This window comes from Saccostrea cucullata, unplaced genomic scaffold (assembly GCF_032062105.1).
Source record: "Saccostrea cucullata isolate Sc308-1 unplaced genomic scaffold, CSIRO_AGI_Scuc_v1 ctg4647, whole genome shotgun sequence".
Taxonomy (NCBI): Eukaryota; Metazoa; Mollusca; class Bivalvia; order Ostreida; family Ostreidae; genus Saccostrea; species Saccostrea cuccullata.
This window is the reverse complement of record NW_026931018.1, coordinates 1-19,970: the sequence shown is the minus strand read 5'-3', so window position 1 is coordinate 19,970 and position 19,970 is coordinate 1. Positions and strand designations below refer to the sequence as shown.

At 35.4% G+C, this 19,970-nt stretch overlaps 2 pseudogenes; one reads left to right on the top strand and one right to left on the bottom strand.

The window, feature by feature from the left end:
* Window positions 1-1,149: 1,149 nt before the first annotated feature.
* On the bottom strand, window positions 1,150-1,936 carry LOC134231058 (uncharacterized; annotated as a pseudogene).
* Window positions 1,937-11,783: 9,847 nt separating this feature from the next.
* LOC134231057 (uncharacterized) lies at window positions 11,784-19,960 on the top strand (annotated as a pseudogene).
* The last annotated feature ends 10 nt before the right edge of the window (window positions 19,961-19,970 follow it).

Sequence of the window (19,970 nt, the reverse complement as noted above, 5' to 3'; positions counted from 1 at the left end):
TCATCTCAAGTGAGCTCAAAACTACACTAACACTTTTCAGTTAGAGTATTTTTTAATTAAATGAAGTCAAACCGTGCATATTATATCATCAATGACACATGCACTACTTGGTTTTACTTTTTTATTGATTAAAAAAATATATCATACCAGAACTTTGTGAACAGTCCCTGGATAATTTAAGGAAGCAGTCATAGACTTAAGTCAAAATTTTAATCATGACATAAATGCTTGAAAAACTAGAGGTACTGTGAGCGATGAGCTCACTAAATGATACCCCCCGCCTCCCATATGGTTATAACTGGTGAAAAAGTCCATGTTTTCCTGTGGCCGGGAAACCCAAAATATGTGTCCGATCAAAAAGTAAAATAGGAGGTGCACAATGGCAATATGTAATAAAGATTCTGTGAAAGTTTCATCAAATTTCATTCAGTGGTATGAGAGGAGTTGCGGATAAGAGATGGGTACCCCAAAGCGTAACAGACGGACGGACGGACGGACGTACAGACGGACGGACGGAATTAACGATTACTATATACCCTCCCGCTTTTCAAGCGGGGGGTATAATAATATTGACAACAAGAAAAGAAAATATGAGTAACAAAATTGTAAGATTCCCAATTTCTGTACTAAAAAGTTGAAACAAGTTCTTAAAGATCACTTAAAACATAAAAATAAGCATGATCTTTATGTATTAAATGATTTGTTTATTATACACCACGCTTGAAAAGTGGAAGGGTATATAGTAATCGGTATTTCCGTCCGTCCGTCCGTCTGTTACGCTTTATCTCTTATCCCCAACTCCACTTACACAACTGAGTGAAATTTAATGAAACTTTCACAGAATCTTTATTACATATTGCCATTGTGCACCTTCTATTTTACTTTTTTATTCGACACGTATTTTAGGTTTCCCATAGCAAAACATGGACATTGCCATTATATGTTTACCTATGACGTCACATAAAGAAGCTTCTGGATAACATTAGATAGGACGAGTTATTCCTCTTTACACATTACCGTAAAACAATATATATAGCAACACATGGACATTATGGGAGAGGGTGGTATCATTTAGTAAGCTCATTGCTCACAGTACCTCTAGTTTGGTTAATTGTGATATTATACAAGAAGATTCTGAACTGAATATTTTCAAATAAGTTCAATTTTAGCTCTTTGCTTTTGTGCACTTATCCACTTGTGGAATGTCGTCGGATCAACCTTTTGAAAGGGATTTACAAACTTTGCAAAGACTCCTTCACGACCTAATATAGTTTTCATGAGCTGCCCATTTTCTATCTCCTGTATAATCAAGGAGATGACTGTCACTTTCCTGACTGGTGGCCTTGAAGTTCCAAAGTGTGATCCACATCGCTGGATAATTTTTTGTTTAATGTCACTATACTTGGCCTGAAAGCGCAATAACTCGAACACTGTTACATGTATTTGTCACATTAGCACCTTAAGATCTTAACTTCTGCTTGATGGCGTTAACATTCATCTCGATGAATAAATCATTTGGAACATTTTTACAAATACTCCCATTGTTGTTGAAACTGCAATGCCTTTTATACTAAAAGGCTTGAAGAGGTGAAAGTAGTGCATCTCCAAAATCTATATTTTGTATCGTGAAAAGCATCTGCAAGTAGCATATCAAACTTTGCATAACGGAATATTTGGTTGCCGTCTGCCATCTGATATCCATCGTATGTGTCACGAAGTATTAATGAACATCTCATGTCATGAAAGCTCTGGCTTCTGCAACACCATCCTTGGAAGAAGTGGGGGTTTCGCCTTTCTGGGGGAAAATCCAGTTGTGAACAATTTGCGACTGCCTCTTGAAATGGCCCAAAGTTTTGTATTCTTTTCCACATTCACACATGTACAGTTTCTTTGCTGCACTGTAGCATACCTGTAGCTGGGCACTTTGGTTGTCCATTCTTCCATTCCACTGGTTTTGAAGAGAAAAATATTAAAAGTATTAAATTTTTCCTTTTGAAGACACATTTCTGCAAGCTATTAAAGAAACTTTTCTAATATGAAATTGAAGATTTAGTTAATGCAATTTAAAATTTAACAATTTTGAACAATCAACAGTCATGTCCTTACATTTATATATAAATAAAAACAAACACTAGACCCGTTATATAGATTGTAATTTTTCATTTGTACCATATACCCTTAGTGTCTGTTATTATACCCTCCGCTTGAAAAATTGGAGGGTATATAGTAATCGGTATGTCCGTCCGTCCGTCTGTTACGCTTTGGGGTACCCATCTCTTATCCGCAACTCCTCTCATACCACTGAAGGAAATTTAACGAAACTTTCACAGAATCTTTATTACATATTGATATTGTTTACCTCTTATTTTACTTTTTGATCTGACATATTTTGGATTTTCCAGAGCAAAACATGGATACTGCCATTATATTCATATGGGAGGCGGGGGGTATCATTTAGTGAGCTCATTGCTCACAGTACCTCTAGTTATGTATCAGGTTACTTAATTTGGCTGTTGCTGTCAAAAGAGATGATATTCCACATCATTCTATAACTTATCATGAGTGCAAGTGCTGAAAATCAATTAAATAAAGCCAAATATATAAAGATAATAAATACATGTACATGTAAATACAATAATTTGCAAAATGGTAACTTTCTAAGATGATGGACAAGTATCCTCCATTTTTCACCAGAGCAAAAAGAGAACCAGAAGTCTCTGTTGAGACTGAAGCTCTACTGGTTTGTACTTATAGCAAAGGAAGAGAAAAGTACTTAAGCAGTTGGGAATTGAAACTTTATAACAGCAATAAATAGAATAATGATCCTTGATAAAGTCTCTTTATGTTCTTAGTGTAGTCTACTTGAGTGCCAAGTTATATTGAAATCAGACCAAAACTGTAGAAGGAGTAGCATTTTGAAACAATTTTACAGAAATTTTTATTTTTAGTAACCACGACAACACCGTGCTTGGAAATCAAAAACCGATATACAGAATTATGTATTTTAGTGTAGTCTACTTGTGTGCCAAGTTATATTGAAATCAGACTAAAACTGTAGGAGGAGTAGCATTTTGAAAGAATTTCACAGAAATTTCTATTTTTAGTAACCACGGCAACAAATCAAAAACCGATAAACAGAATTATGTTTCTTAGTGTAGTCTACTTGTGTGCCAAGTTATATTGAAATCAGACCAAAACTGTAGGAGTAGCAATTTGAAAGAAATGTCACAGAAATTTCTATTTTTAGTTACCACGGCAACACCGTTTACGGAAATCATAAACCTATAAACAGAATTATGTATCTTAGTGTAGTCTACTTGTGTGCCAAGTTATATTGAAATCAGACCAAAACTGTAGGAGGAGTAGGATTTTGAAAGAATTTCCCAGAAATTTCTATTTTTAGTAACCACGGCAACACCGTTTAACAAAATCAAAAACCGATAAACAGAATTATGTATCTTAGTGAATTCTACTTGTGTGCCAAGTTATATTGAAATTAGACCAAAACTGTAGGAGGAGTAGCATTTTGAAAAATTGTTTAAAAGACAGACGGACGGACGCCGGACGCATTACTATCGCATAAGCTCTTCTGGTCTCGGACCAGTAGAGCTAAAAAAAGAGATTAAATACCTGAACTTCTCGATGATTATGAGGAGAGTCGCTTATCAGAAACCCTTGGCTAGCGGAGATGTTCACATAGGTTGATTTTTTTATTACAGCTATGATGAGCGCTGGTATAGGTAAACAACAGGTCAATAATATGTTGGCAGAACTCAGTCTTCCAACGTTCCATCACAAAACACTAAAAGAGAGAGGGAGGTCGGTCATATAATGGAGGACATTGATGAACAATCTTGTAATTCTGCCACACGAGCCAAGATTTTGTGTTCAGAGAGGTATTTTAAATTAAAAGATAGAGATTTACATGTGTATTTAGACAAAATACTAGTAGTATTGAGTTTTCTTATATGCAAAGCTTTCATCTACGTATGATTAAACATATTAGGAGAGTCATTGATTGTATATTGTTTATCGTCCCTCTGGAGAATTTTACACTCATATGGAGACGACACCACTTGCCGGTGGAAAGCTGCAAATTTTGTCCTATACTCGGCACTCAAAGTCATTGAGCAGGGAGGTATTTTTTTTTTGTGCCAGCACCTTCTGCGACACGGGACCTCAGTTTTTACGGTCTCACTCAAAGGACCGTCTCCATGTCCCACAGTGGCATTCGAACCCGCGACGTAAGGATTGACTCCTTATTTCGTGACTGTAGAGCAGACGCTCTAACTACTGCGCCACGCGACTTTCAGAAGAATGTTATATACGGATAGGTTATAAGTTGTAAAATTTAGTGGTGACGCTTCGAATCCTTCGGATGTTGATATTGTTGTTACAAGTGATGGCGGGTGACAAAAGAGAGAAAATTGTCATAATTCTAATAGCTTGTCAGGTATATACATTTCCCTTATCACTGGATACACTTTGGAAAGTATCATGATTCCCAGAGACATGCCTTAGTTTTCCTTCCAAATACACCTCTCTCACAATATTGTATACATGGTTATTTTAGCCTTTTTACACATGGAAACAATTTTGCCCCATTTTACATTTTCCCGATCATTGTTCTATTTCAGAAATATTGTGTTTTTTTAATTCGATCGTCCGTTATAAAGAACTTCAGACGATGGAATTTTTCGACCGCCTACCTCCATGTAAATTTTCAAAATTTAACAAATTTTAATCATCCCTTATAATTATATTTTATAGATATTTACAAGATGGATTTTTTTTTTTACTAAACATAATTCATTTGGGAAAACAAAAAGAGTTATCTCTAAATTTGTTAAGAAACCGGTTAATCGCGGAAAACGGAAAATAAAACCCACCCATCCTCTCAAAAATTTTTTTGAAAATTAAAAATTGTATTTTATCAATCAAATGTTTAATTTTACATAATTTAAACACAGGTGCTTGAGGACATGACCCCCCTCCCTCCCTTCCGTTTTGATATAGACCCTTCGACTTTTTTCTCATAAATTATCTTTCATTGACATTTTTGTGATAAGATCTATACTAACAAATCCAAAAATTACCTAAAACACACGTTCTATAAAATCTACACTACATTTTATATAAAAAATTCAACAAGGTTGCCAGCTCCGTAAAAGCTTATTCAATGCCTACACATCAGTTATGTATTCGATTTCATTGAATTTGTTTCTATTAGGGATTGAATACCTTAAGAAACATTTCATTTACATCAGCGGTTTAGAACTCTATTCTTCCAATACATTTGAAAGACATATTTTAAAGTGTATATCAACCAAATTTCTTTAAGGAATGACTCTAATTCTTGGCCAAATTATTCGATTATAACCTGGTTTGGGTCAGTTAACGCTTTATAATCCGCGAAGTCCTCTCCTCGTCACTGCGTTTACTAAGCAAAAACGCTGACTGTACCTGACATCCTTGTGGAAAACTGGCCATAAGGCATAAGGACTGTTAAAAGTGCCTTAACCTTCATGAGAGTTTGTGGTTAATGAAAAGAATATTTAATCTATAATATGAGTTGTTCATTTTAGGGCTTTGTTAGGTCACCTGAGTAACTCAGGTGACCTATTGCCATCTGTTTTCGTCCGTCGTCGTGCGTCGTGTGTTAACATTTGAACATTTTCAGCTTCTTCTCTGAAACCACTGAACCAATTTCAACCAAATTTGGTATGCAGTATCTATGGGTGAAGGGGAACAAAAATTGTGAATTTCATGATCCCCGCCCCCCTGGGGCCTGACGGGTGGGGCCAAAACCACTAAAATTATTGCAATCTTAAAAAATCTTCTTCTTTACTCCTGGACATCAAGCAGGCAAACTGTTAGCATGAATGTAATAAGTATTGAGTCCTCTACCAAATTTGTGAAATTCATGGCCCCAGGGTCAGGGGTTCTAGTGCTAGGGCGGGGCTATATAGATTATATAGTGAAAATGCATTATTTCTTTGAAAAATCTTCTTCTCTGCTTCTAGGTATTAGATAAACTAACTAAGTACATAGTTATGATGAGCAAGAGTGCCTCTTCCAGATTTGTGAATTTTATGGCCCCAGGGTCAGGGGTTCTAGTGTTAGGGCGGGGCTCTATAGATTATATAGTGAAAATGCATTTATTCTTTGAAAATCTTCTTCTCTGCTCCTGGGTTTTAAATAAACTAAGTACATAGTTATGATGAAAAAGAGTGCCTCTTCCAGATTTGTGAATTTTATGGCCCCAGGGTCAGGGGTTCTAGTGTTAGGGCGGGGCTCTATAGATTATGTAGTGAAAATGCATTTATTCTTTGAAAATCTTTTTCTCTGCTTCTGACTATTAAATAAACTAATTAAGCACAAAGTTAAGATGAGCAAGACTGCCTTTTCCAAAATTGTAAATTTCATAGCCCCAGGGTCAGGGGTTCTAGTGTTAGGGCGGGGCTCTATAGATTATATAGTGAAAATGCATTTATTCTTTGAAAATCTTCTTCTCAGCTTCTGGGTTTTAAATAAACTATTTAAGTACATAGTTATGATGAGCAAGAGTGTCTCTTCCAGATTTGTGAATTTTATGGCCCCAGGGTCAGGGGTTCTAGTGTTAGGGCGGGGCTCTGTAGATTATATAGTGAAAATGCATTTATTCTTTGAAAATCTTCCTCTCTGCTTCTGAGTATTAAATAAACTAAAATAATTAAGCACAAAGTTATGATGAGCAAGAGTGCCTTTTCCAAAATTGTAAATTTATAGCCCTAGGGTCAGGAGTTCCAGTGTTAGGGCGGGGCTCTATTGATTATATAGTGAAAATGCATTTATTCTTTGAAAATCTTCTTCTCTGCTTCTGAGTATGAAATAAACTAATTTAAGCACAATGTTATGATGAGCAAGAGTGCCTTTTCCAAAATTGTAAATTTCATGGCCCCAGGGTCAGGGGTTCTAGTGTTAGGGCGGGGCTCTATATATTATATAGTGAAAATGAATTGAAACTCTCAAAATCTTCTTCTCAGCTTCTGGGTTTTAAATAAACTAACTAAGTACATAGTTATGATGAGCAAGAGTGTCTCTTCCAGATTTGTGAATTTTATGGCCCAAGGGTCAGGGGTTCTAGTGTTAGGGCGGGGCTCTGTAGAATATATAGTGAAAATGCATTTATTCTTTGAAAATCTTCCTCTCTGCTTCTGAGTATTGAATAAACTAAAATAATTAAGCACAAATTTATGATGAGCAAGAGTGCCTTTTCCAAAATTGTAAATTTCATAGCCCCAGGGTCAGGGGTTCTAGTGTTAGGGCGGGGCTCTATATATTATATAGTGAAAATGCATTTATTCTTTGAAAATCTTCTTCTCAGCTTCTGGGTTTTAAATAAACTAACTAAGTACATAGTTATGATGAGCAAGAGTGTCTCTTCCAGATTTGTGAATTTTAGGGCCCCAGGGTCAGGGGTTCTAGTGTTAGGGCGGGGCTCTGTAGATTATATAGTGAAAATGCATTTAATCTTTGAAAATCTTCCTCTCTGCTTCTTAGTATTAAATAAACTAAAATAATTAAGCACAAAGTTATGATGAGCAAGAGTGCCTTTTCCAACATTGTAAATTTATAGCCCTAGGGTCAGGAGTTCCAGTGTTAGGGCGGGGCTCTATATATTATATAGTGAAAATGCATTTATTCTTTGAAGATCTTATTCTCTGCTTCTGGGTTTTAAATAAACTAATTAAGTACATTGTTATGATGAAAAAGAGTGCATCTTCCAGATTTGTGAATTTTATGGCCCCAGGGTCAGGAGTTCTAGTGTTAGGGCGGGCTCTATTGATTATATAGTGAAAATGCATTTATTCTTTGAAAATCTTCTCTGCTTCTGAGTATTAAATAAACTAATTAAACACATTGTTATGATAAGCAAAAGTGCCTTTTCCAAAATTGTGAATTTCATTGCCCCAGAACCAGGGGTTCAGGTGTTAGGGCTCTTTTGATTATTCAGTAAAAATACATTAATTCTTTGAAAATATTTTCCTTTGCTTTTGGGTTTATGCTAATGATCCAAGTATATATATTTATGATGAAGAAAGGTGCATCTAGCAAAATGGTTATTTTTTATGCCCCCCCCCCTCCTGGGTCTAGGGGGGTGGGGTGGGAGTTACATAGTCGAAAATAAATTAATGCTTTGAAATCTGCTCTTTGGTATTAATCAACAATTTTAGGATAAAATTTGCAAAATTTTGAAATATGTGGCCCCAGGGTCAGTGGTTCTTTTGGGGTGAGGTGCATAACTAGTTAAAAAGTGGAAGAACATCTCTTTGTAACTCTGATCTACCTCTGGGTGTTGCATAAGTAGAGTAAGCATGCTAAGTTCTTTAATTATGATAAGCAATGGTGCCTCTTTCAAAATTGTGAATTGTGAATTTCATGGCCTCTGGTTTAAAACATGAACCAAATTTAATTGTTTGAAAGTTGTTACACAATACTCAGGTGACCTATAAGGCCGGTGGGCCTCTTGTTTAGATTTATGAGACGATTCAACCAAAATTTTCGGCAGTGCCGCTCGGTTTGCAGACGAAGGGGTAGATAAAATAATAACATTTAAATAAAATGTTAGTTTAAACAATGATAGGATAGATTATATCACAAATGTGTCATCCATATATAATTTATGTGAAAAAAGTCTAAGAGGCCTGGGGGTCTATATGGGGGGGGGGGGGGGGTCGTTCCTGTCCTAAAGCACCTGTGGATTTAATCTTCGCCAAGCGAAGATTAGGGCAAAAGGGGCCGAAATTTCCAGTGTAAATCATGTACATGTATATATAGGCTTAAACGTATATTTGATTCAACATCTTAATCGTTCATCAATAATTATAGGACATGTGACTGTTACGGGTAAAAACACCAAGAAGTGCCTTTCTTACGGCATTGCATACAAGACTAGAAAATGCAGGAATCGTAAATCTTCTAAATGCAAAAACACGTCAAAAACAAAGCATCGCTGCAGAAGAAATTGGAGTGGTTCTGTTAACGGCGTGGAACCCTTCTTGAATATTCAGTGCTAAAGTCTCTCAAAGAAAAGGGCTTAGGTGTGAAAAAGTTGATAATGGAATACGACACCATCACGTTTGTGAAAGCCAAAAAAGCCGCATCGGAACAGCTGGAAAAAATGCAACGACATAAGTCATATAGTGTGCGCAGTCTTGGCAACTCTCTCCATATAGTCAAAGATGACCACTAGAACTTTTCCAAAGCTAACATCAATTTCAAAAAATGCTTTAGTTACGCCAGAACAAAACAAAGGAAACGCGGAGGGAATTCGCCAGAATTTATTAGCCAACAAAAGTCCCGACACGTATCAACTCAAGAGCGGAAATTTACAGGGAGATAAGATAAAGGAAGCCTTATTAGTTTACAGGTATTTATTAAACACGCCGAAAATGCAGAAAACTATCGAACCTCGGCTCATCCACATGAGTTCGCGTACCTATCAATTTTACCGAAATTTTCAGGAAATAAAAAAATACGCAATACCTATAAAAATAACACAAGGAATGCAACGCATTTTAGGTCACCGGGGAACCCCTCGCTTAATATCGAGGCCGCCGCACAATTAATCTGAATTCGAAAATTATAAAATACAGACCAACCTTTTAGGAAGGGACCATTCTTTATGCCTCTTAATGCATATGATTTCAAACGCATTTTTTACAGCAGCAGCGGTGACGTTTCTCCACAACTTCGCTAAGAATGATTGTACGAGGGGCATTTAAAAAGTTCTGAGAACTGTTTAATGAAAGATTAACCGTATCACGGATAATATTATTGAGTTTGATATCATTGGAAAGATCAGAAAAATATACATATTGTGACGTCACCTTATAATTTTTATGACGTGATAACTCCGAAAATGACGTCACAATATAGAATGTTTAGCATACTGAGAAGTCGCGTTTTTTATCCACATGAGACTGCCAAAGGCTTCTTTGAAAAAAATATTTCAAAGAAAATTTTGCAGAGAGGTAGAGTAGGACTATGGTACTGTTTATCAGCTATTCCATTATTCATTGTATGGTTTGTTTACTAGCATGATTTTATTTAACGTCCCCTCTCGAGAATTTCTCACTCATATGGAGACGACAACTACTTGCCGGTGAAAAGCGGCAAATTTTGTCCTAAACTCGGCGCTAATGGCCATTGAGCAGTGAGGGTTGTTTTTCGTGCCAGCACCTACTGCAACCCGGGACCTAGCTTTATACGGTCTCATCCGAAAGACAGGTCTCCATGTCCCACATTGGGATTCAAACTTGCGACGTAAGGATCAACTCCTTACTTCGCGACTCTATACAAGACGCTCTAACCACTGCGCCATGCGGGTGACCTTTTCACAAAGAACGACTTAGACTAAAACTTTTTCTCACTCTTCAACAATATCTAAGCTGCGTAAATCTTCTTTTATTGCATTATTTTATGATAACATTTTAATAAAATGTTTAGTCAGAAATATCTTTATTAATTAAAAAATTACAGAGTAGTGAAGTTTTAGTCTTAGTCGTAAGATTTTTTGTGAAAAGGACCACTTGGGATTTATGGCTGTGGGTTACTGATTTTGTCAAATCCAAGCAAGTCAAATTCCAACTTTGTTTGATCAGCTGTCTGGCTTGGCGCATTATCCTGATGGTAAATATTTTCTTATTTAGGGCTAAAAAAGGCCTCTTTATCTTAAATATACGGTCCCGTCGCACAACCTTGTAATAGACCGTTTCATGATAATTTCCGCACATCCGCATAAGTACTTCCGCAGGGCAAAGCATTTTTGAGCAACGCCTACTTCCTTCGTACAGATTTCAAGCGACGTGAATAAATTGTTTTTTAAATGAAACTGTCTATGTTTTAGCTTAAACATAATTTTTTGTATATTGATGTGTTTTTACTAAAAATAAACAAGATATTCTTACAAAATATAATTAAAAAATGAGCTCTAAACTAGCTACTCGATATACTCTTTGCGCATATACGGGGACTTCCGTGTTTACATTGACAACAAAGATGGCAAACCGGGAGATTTTAAATAGCCAAAACAGGAAAAATGTCATCACTCCAACGACTGAAATCCCATTAAAGTTGAAAATGTCTTCATCTGAAGGTGTCATCCCTGAGATTCCGGGTCATGAAAACCTCCCTCTTCATTTAGCCTCCTATTCGGCACTATCTTCAGACGCCACACCCACACTTTCTTTTAAAGAAATTTATCGGCACATGGTCCTGAGACTTACAAAAGAAGGGGAGCAGATTAATAACTTTAAAGGGCTAGACAACGCAGTAAAGCACTTTGAGGCTGGTGAATTGTCATAAAGTATGACTGCCCAGGTAACAATTTTATTTGTATTTTTCATATAATGTAATTACACATGACATGACCATACACAGAAAAAGATGAACGCAATTACAAAGTTACAACCAATAAACAATTTTGATAAGTCAGTTATCTTTTGTTGTTTACAATTAATATTTACTTCTATATATCTAGTAATTTGACTCTTTGTTCAACATTTCCCATTCTCTGAATTGAAATCTTAAGCTAATTTATAATGAATGAGATATTAATAATATTTACTGGTACTGCAAGATACATAAAGATACTCCTGTACAACTGCATACCTGGTAATGCTGACATACACCTTTATATGTTATTTATGTATACATATGATTTATTAAAAATAGTCATAATTGAAAATTTTCAGATTGACAACTCCCTGGAATACATTAGAGCTTTTTGTTTGGCATCTATGAAAAAAGTCCGATATAAAGTCTACATTTGTTTGCTGGACAGGGGGAAAGTATGCTATGCATACTGTGAATGTCCTATTGGGTAAGGAATAAGTTTGCATCTGCATGGACAAACCTATTCAATATATGTCTAAAACCCACATTGTAATATATTACTATATAAATTATGTAGATCTTTTAAAACTCCTTTGATTCATTTTAAGGCTAGCACAATCATGTAGTCACATTGGAGGACTACTAATGCATATCCATCACCTCTACCTCAGTCAGGTCCTGAGTGCCGACAGCTCTACATCAAAATCCTGTCAGTGGAGCGTACCCAGACCAATGAAGATGCAACCAAAACCTCTCAAAGAGTGGAATTTTGGTAGACCTAAACTAGGCGAGGGAGGGGAGGTTGAGTTCAAGGAGAGGAAACAAATCCATTTTGACCCACGCCACCCTGATCAAAGGTCTTTTGACCTTTCCAGATCCATGCATCAACTGAAGCTGCTAAGAGACGTGTTTCCCCAAACCGGTAAACTTTTATTTCTATTTTTCTTTTAGCATAACTAATTTAGTAAATGCTCATTATTGGGGAAAAACATACAAAGCTTAAATCTCAATTCACAAATAATTTATTTTAAAATATAGCACATGACAAACACTTTTTTAAAAAAAAGTGTATAAAGCATGCACAACAAATGAATTATTCAAGAATGTTTATATCTCAGGCATGGCTCAGTTATGGAACATCCCAGATGAAGCCCCGGACATGGAAAGTGAGGTGGAAGTCAGCACAACTGAAAATCCTTTAGAAAGAGATATGAAAGCTCTGATCCTGTCTGAAGAACACTGTAAGTAAAAAATCAGATCATATTAAACAATGGCAATATCTTACAGTATTTGTTTTGGTTTCTAATGTTGATTATTATATATAGGATCTCACATGATCTGTAGTTGGATATGATTTTTAAGCGGTTAGCTTCGCTAACCGCTTTATGGCATGTGTCCGATTTTTATCGACACCGGAAACTTCCATAAGGCGCTACCTATCGACAGCGGAAACTTCAACAAAGCATCTACCTAGTACCTATGATTTGTTTCTAACACATATACCATATGTTAAATAAAATCACGACTATCAAAACAACATAATCTTTCGGGTTTTTTTTTTTATTTTTTTCTGATTTTGTTTGTCAATGAAATTAAATTTATAATTGTTGTATTAAAAAAAGTTTATGTATAGGAGCATTTGGTGTCGAGATTAAATTTCCGTGACATCAGCTGATGGCGATCGGGCCCTGTGACGAAATTCAAAGTCAGCATGAAGTTTAGCTAATAACATTATCAACGCGTTAGATTTAAACTTTAGGAAGAAATGTATAGCGAGAAATATCATATTTGAACCCAATGCTACACGAAAACCAGTAGGCATTCCCGATTTATGTGTTAAATTGAAGCCTGAATCGAACAGGTGGTCAAAATGGCGTTGGACACCTTGTGTATTTATATATAGAGGGGGTAGAATGTTTCGATATTTGGCTAATTTAGAGACTTACTGATAAAAATTCAGGTGCCTGTGATTAATTATAAGGCACCCCTCATGAACAATAAATATTTGACCGAATTATGCTACTGGGCACAGGGAGGACGATTTAATTACTGGCTAAAGGGGTTGAAGGTTATTACCGACTGCAAAACATCGGAGAATCTCTCGATCGAGTTTCATTTTCCAAAATATTAAGGCATCCCTTTAATTAACTTAAGTAATACTAGTACACGAAGAAAGACTTTATATAAAAATACTGAATACATCTGTAAGTTGTACAGTTATGGATTACTTCCATAATGAAACGTTTGTTTTCTTCTCCTTTTTTTCTCAATTGAAATTATTTAAAAGATGATAAAAGCTTTGTTTCCTGGGATAAATTCTGTACTCAGTCTAATTATTACAAACGATTTTAAACGATCACATTTTTATTTAAAAAAAAAAATAATGGGAGCCTGAAAATACTAAAATTAATTTTTAAAAATTGGAGAAAAAAAATTTAATCGGCATTCGATCCTTTTCTAAAAATCAGCCGATATAAAATATGCACAGAAAAAAGAGGCATGAAAAATCTTGACGATAAGCACAAATTGAAAATTATATCTAATGAATGATTATTTTTGAAAGTTTGCTAAATTCCTATGCAAGGTATAAGTTGTAAAAATACTTTTTAAATTTGAATTTGTCCAATTTGTTAATTATCATTGTGAGCCTTTGAGAAGAAATAAAAATTAAAATACAGATGCTTACAGACATATTGATAGAAATTCGCATACTAGTACTTGTTTTTAGTAAAAAAAAAAAAAAAAAAAAAAAAAAAAACGTATTGCTTATGCGACATCTTGAAGAAAGTGACAATGATACCTAGGTAATTCTTGCAATGGACAATTAAATTGTTTGTTTTACACTGACTTTTAGTGAACCTTTGAATTTTTAAAATACTAGTATTGATGGATTAAACAACAACTTTCCTTTTCACACGTTTTTTTTTTTTTTTAATTTTTTTTTATTCAATATTTCATGAAAAATATTTGCCAAATACTCAGTATATGTTCGTTTATACATATCGTGCAAGACTCTTTTTAGGTCACCTGAGTAAACTCAGGTGACCTATTGCTATCCGTTTTCGTCCGTCGTCGTGCGTCGTCCGTCGTCCATCGTGTGTTAACATTTGAACATTTTCAGCTTCTTCTCTGGAACCACTGCACCAATTTCAACCAAATTTGGCACAAAGCATCTATGGCTAAAGGGGAACAAAAATTGTGAATTTCATGATCCCTGCCCCCCTGGGGCCTGAGGGGTGGGGCCAAAACCACTAAAATTAATGCAATCTTTAAAAATCTTCTTCTTTACTCCTGGACATCAAGCAGTCAAACTGTTTGCATGATTGTAATCAGCAATGAGTCCTCTACCAAAATTGTGAAATTCATGGCCCTGGGGTCAGGGGTTCTAGTGCTAGGGCGGGGCTAAATAAGTATATAGTGAAAATGCATTATTTCTTTGAAAATCTTCTTCTCTGCTCCTGGGTATTAAATAAACCAACTAAGTACATAGTTATGATGAGCAAGAGTGCCTCTACCAAAATTGTGAATTTTATGGCCCCAGGGTCAGGGGTTCTGGTGTTAGGGTGGGGCTCTATTGATTATATACGAGGGGCGTTCAATAAATAATGTCATTAGCTCGATGACATACAACATAGTAGTCATATGACATAAAGCTTGACTTTCTCTCATTATTGAATCTTTAATGAATTTATAACAGTTTATGTGACCACTTTTCATCACATAGTTTTATCGTGAGAAGCTGGGAAACAAGGGCTATTCGAGACACTGCATTATAAATGAATGTTAAAGAATCAGTAAACTAAAGTGAAAATAAAAGCTACATAAAAGCTGCTGTAAAACTTGTAAAAAATCCCAAAGAAATATTCACTGAAATATGTGATATTTACAGCAACCGATGCCTGTTTTATGGACAAATTAGCAGGTGGATTTCAATGATAAAAAATTATATAATGGGCATCAAAAATGGGTACCCTCATTGCCAACAGAAATTATAACAACTTATGTACTGTTTGCCAAATTTCAACAAATAATATTTGATCTTGTATGAATGACTTTAAGACACATAGCAAATTTGATAGACATCATATCGGGAGTAGTTTACACTGTTTTTAAGAAACGTTTGACAGTAATTAAGCTTGGTACTCTAAGAACACCCTGTATTTTGAAAAATGAGTGAAAACGACAGCCTGTACCAAAGTCTTAACGATTATTTTTAAATATCAGTAATTGTAGTAATCCACGTTTGTTTTATATTCAGACAGATATTGGAACATGAATCTATTGCTTAAAACCATTAAAACAAAATTTAACATTAGATGTACTTGATAAAAACGGCGAAGGTCTGTCAAGAGCAAAGGTCTGCAAGAGCACAAAAACAGATTATTATGCAATTTTCTTCAATATGAGTGGTATTATTGTTCAAATTCGTATTCGGGGAGACAGTTTAATATCTGGAGGTGTCCACAAAGCAGTTTTTTTTGCAAAGAAATCGGAAGGTTTATCAGAGAAAGGACCCAGAATCAGGAATCCACTACATTGAATTTCTTCATGACAGCGTTCAAACCCGCATGTCCTAAAGAGTAAAGGGGTTTACGGGATAAACAGAAAGTTAATGTTTTTTTCACATTAACAATATTTGCCAGATCTTTGACCTTTTGACTTGTTTCTATTTCCAAACTTGAAAAAAAACACCTTTCAGAAGGAAAAAACAAGTCCCGGAAATCATTGGATCTGCCATTTTCCAGTATACTAAGGGTCATACCCAAAAATGAGATCTTAAAACAATAAGAAATTGGATAAAAAATGTTACGGACGTGTGTTTGAATTAAAAGAGATTAATAAGTAAAATCATGAAGACTAAATCATTGAAAAGCGTCGTTTGCTTCTTTCTGAGCCCCAATGACATTATTTATTGAACGCCCCTCGTATAGTGAAAATACATGAATTCTTTGAAAATCTTCTTCTCTGCTCCTTGGTATTAAATAAACTAACCAAGTACATAGTTATGATGAGCAAGAGTGTCTCAGCCAAAATTGTGAATTTTATGGCCCCAGGGTCAAGGATTCTGGTGTTGGGGGGGTGGGGGGGTGGGGGGGGGCTCTATTGATTATAAAGTGAAAATACATGAATTCTTTGAAAATCTTCTTCTCTGCTCCTAGGTATTAAATAAACTAACTAAGTGCATAGTTATGATGAGCAAGAGTGCCTAAACAAAAATTGTGAATTTTATGGTCCCAGGGTCAGGGGTTCTGGTGTTAGGGCGGGGCTCTATAGATTATGTTGAGCAAGAGTGCTTTTACCAAAATTATGAATTTTATGGCCCCAGGGTCAAGGGTTCTGGTGTGTGGTGTAGGGGGGGGCTCTATTGATTATATAGTGAAAATACATTAATTCTTTGAAAATCTTCTTCTCTGCTCCTAGGTATTAAATAAACTAACTAAGTGAGTTATGATGAGCAAGAGTGCCTCAACCAAAATTGTGAATTTTATGGCCCCAGGGTCAAGGGTTCTGGTGTTGGGGGGGGGGGGGCTCTATTGATTATATAGTAAAAATACATGAATTCTTTGAAAACCTTCTTCTCTGCTCCTAGGTATTAAATAAACTAACTAAGTGCATAGTTATGATGAGCAAGAGTGCCTCAACCAAAATTGTAAATTTTTTGGTCCCAGGGTCAGGGGTTCTGGTGTTGAGGAGGGGTGGGGGGCTCTATAGGTTATATAGTAAAAATACATGAATTCTTTGAAAATCTTTTTCTCTGCTCCTAGGTATTAAATAAACTAACTAAGTGTATAGTTATGATGAGCAAGAGTGCTTTTACCTAAATTGTGAATTTTATGGTCCCAGGGTCAGGAGTTCTGGTGTTAAGGCAGGGCTAGTTTGATTATATATTGAAAATACGTGAATTCTTTGAAAATCTTTTTCTCTGCTCCTAGGAATTAAATAAACTAACTAAGTACATAGTTATGATGAGCAAGAATGCCTCTTCTAAAATTATGAATTTTATGGCCCCAGGGTCAGGGGTTCTGATGTTAGGGCGGGGCTCTATTGATTATATAGTGAAAATACATTAAATCTTTGAAAATTTTCTTCTCTGTCTCTGGGTATGAAGCAGATGAACTACCTATATAGTCATGATGAGCAAGGGCCCTAATCTTGCAGAATTGTGAATTTCAAGGACCCTGGGTCAGGGGTGGGGGAGGGGGGGGGGCTCTACTTATATACTGAAAATGAATTAATTGTTTGAAATCTGCTCCTTTGTATTTATAAAACATTTATTTATTTTTTGATAGGCAATTTTAAGAGTGCCTTTTTAAAATTTGTGCAATGTGTGGACCTAGGGTCAGGGGTTTATGTCACAGTGTTAGGGGCACTACTGATTATTGCTGAATATTACTGATTAGTTGGAATGCATTTTTGTTCCCCTACCCTGCGTATGGGTATTCAGTAACCAAGCTAAGCAACTGCTAAGTGTACTGTTATGATGATCAATGGTGCCTCTTTCAAAATTGTGAATGCCATATATCATCTGGCTTAAGTTAAAACATGAATCAAATTCAATAACTGGAAAGTTGTTGCATAATGCTCAGGTGACCTATAAGGCCCGTGGGCCTCTTGTTTAAATAATTGTCATATACCATTTATTTATTCGAACATTTAATTGTATGAAAAGTCAATAATGTACATTTCTTAAAACTTTATTATCTTGTTTACTTGTATTTCTTCCTGTGAGAGAAATAGTTCATAATATTAATAAACAGATGTACTCAGTATCTGTATCAAAATACAGAATGAACAGTGATCGGTCTCAAAATAAAAACGGAACCTTGAAAGTTCCGGTGCCTAGGAGAAGTAAGCATCCCCAATGACAGGTCACACCTGCTGACCCGCAGTGAGCCTACGAAACTGAAGCTCTCTGAAATTAATTAATTCTCTGCTCGTACATCCGTTTTTCTCAGATTAGCCAGCTAAAGATCTATGTACAGTACTCCAAATCAATTAATCTAAAGAATTTGAATTATCATTTTATTTTCTTTTTGAGTTGTTTGCTATAGTAGCCTTTACAGTTACCTAATTTCAGAATCAATAGAGCATGAAAGCCAATTAAATTTGCAACATCAACATAATTTTTTTTTCGTTCTGAGCACTTTTGGACGCCACCAATGGAGACAATTAGGGAGAAATTTTTGAAATTGAACTTCCTGTCTTTCAAACTGAAAATCTCAGGTTGATATTTTGAAACAAACATTTGTGACATCAGTCTGGGATGTTATTGGTTATACCATTTAGTTAAGTACTACAAAATTCAGTGTGTCTGCTTCTTCGCTGATGACACTGGAAAAAGATATCAATCCCTAATAGGATCAAATTCAATGAAATTGAATACAAAATGTATGTAGGCATTGAATACTCAGTTTTTTTGATATACTTTCCCATTTATTACCATGAGTATGTATAAAGGGATGAGTCTTTATTTATGTCCTTGAATTTTGGTAAGAGTTATCTCCCCCTTTTTTAATTAACGAAAAAAAAATCAATTAAAAAAAATTTAGACGGTAAAAAAATTGTTTTTAATTGTCATACTATTTTTAATGTTTCAATGCATTTCTCCACCGCAGGATTTTTTGATATTCAAATTATTTGAATTTCTATTGAAAAAAAACGCTTTTCCCCATAGACTTCAATGCAATCTTTGTTAATTAACAACTGCTTAATTAATGACATTTTTAAAACTTTCTCACGGACAATCCTTTTCCATTATAAAATGCTTTAGTATAATATCAAAGTATTATGTACTTGAAAAACATTCAAGGGTAGAGAATTTAGTCCCATTAGGGATGGAAATCTGTTATTGTACACTGTACATATTCGATGAAAGCTTGCTAACCGCATTTCAGTACTTTGATTATCCAACGAGTTGTGTGGTTTTTATCCCTGAGCCTTGGCGAGGGGATAAACACACAACACACAACAAGTTGGATAAAAATCATATCTAACTACCAATCATTTGAGATTCTTTTTATCCCATTTTTTTTACACCACAAATAATGTTTCACACTGTTTTTTATATAGGACTCCACTTCATTTTACTTCATCACTCTAACGCAAAACCTATTGTGAAGTCACAACTGTGTGATACGAAAACGATATCACATGAGCTATATCAACGGGAGAAAGGGTTAAACATGGGATAAAGATATTTATTACATAAAATGATAATCATTTCTTAATATATATAGTATCTCTGCCAATCTCAATTGAGGAAGGTCTTAGCCAATACATAGAGAAGAGGACAAAGGCTATGCCAGACATGGAAAGATCTCCACAAAGGCAGGATTACAAGTTCGGTATATGGTGCGATCCTTAACTCTGGAGACACCCCCCACAGCTTAGTAGACCAAATCATTAATGGATCCAACTTAGACAGGTAAATGCTCATAACAACAGATGACAATATTCACGGGTCTGCACTAGATCACTAGATGACATATTTACCATTACTAATTCTTTTTCCTTAAAAATCTTATTTAGATATACAACACTCCCAAATGCTGTCCAGTGGGGCATTGATCATGAGAAGGATGCCATTGAGG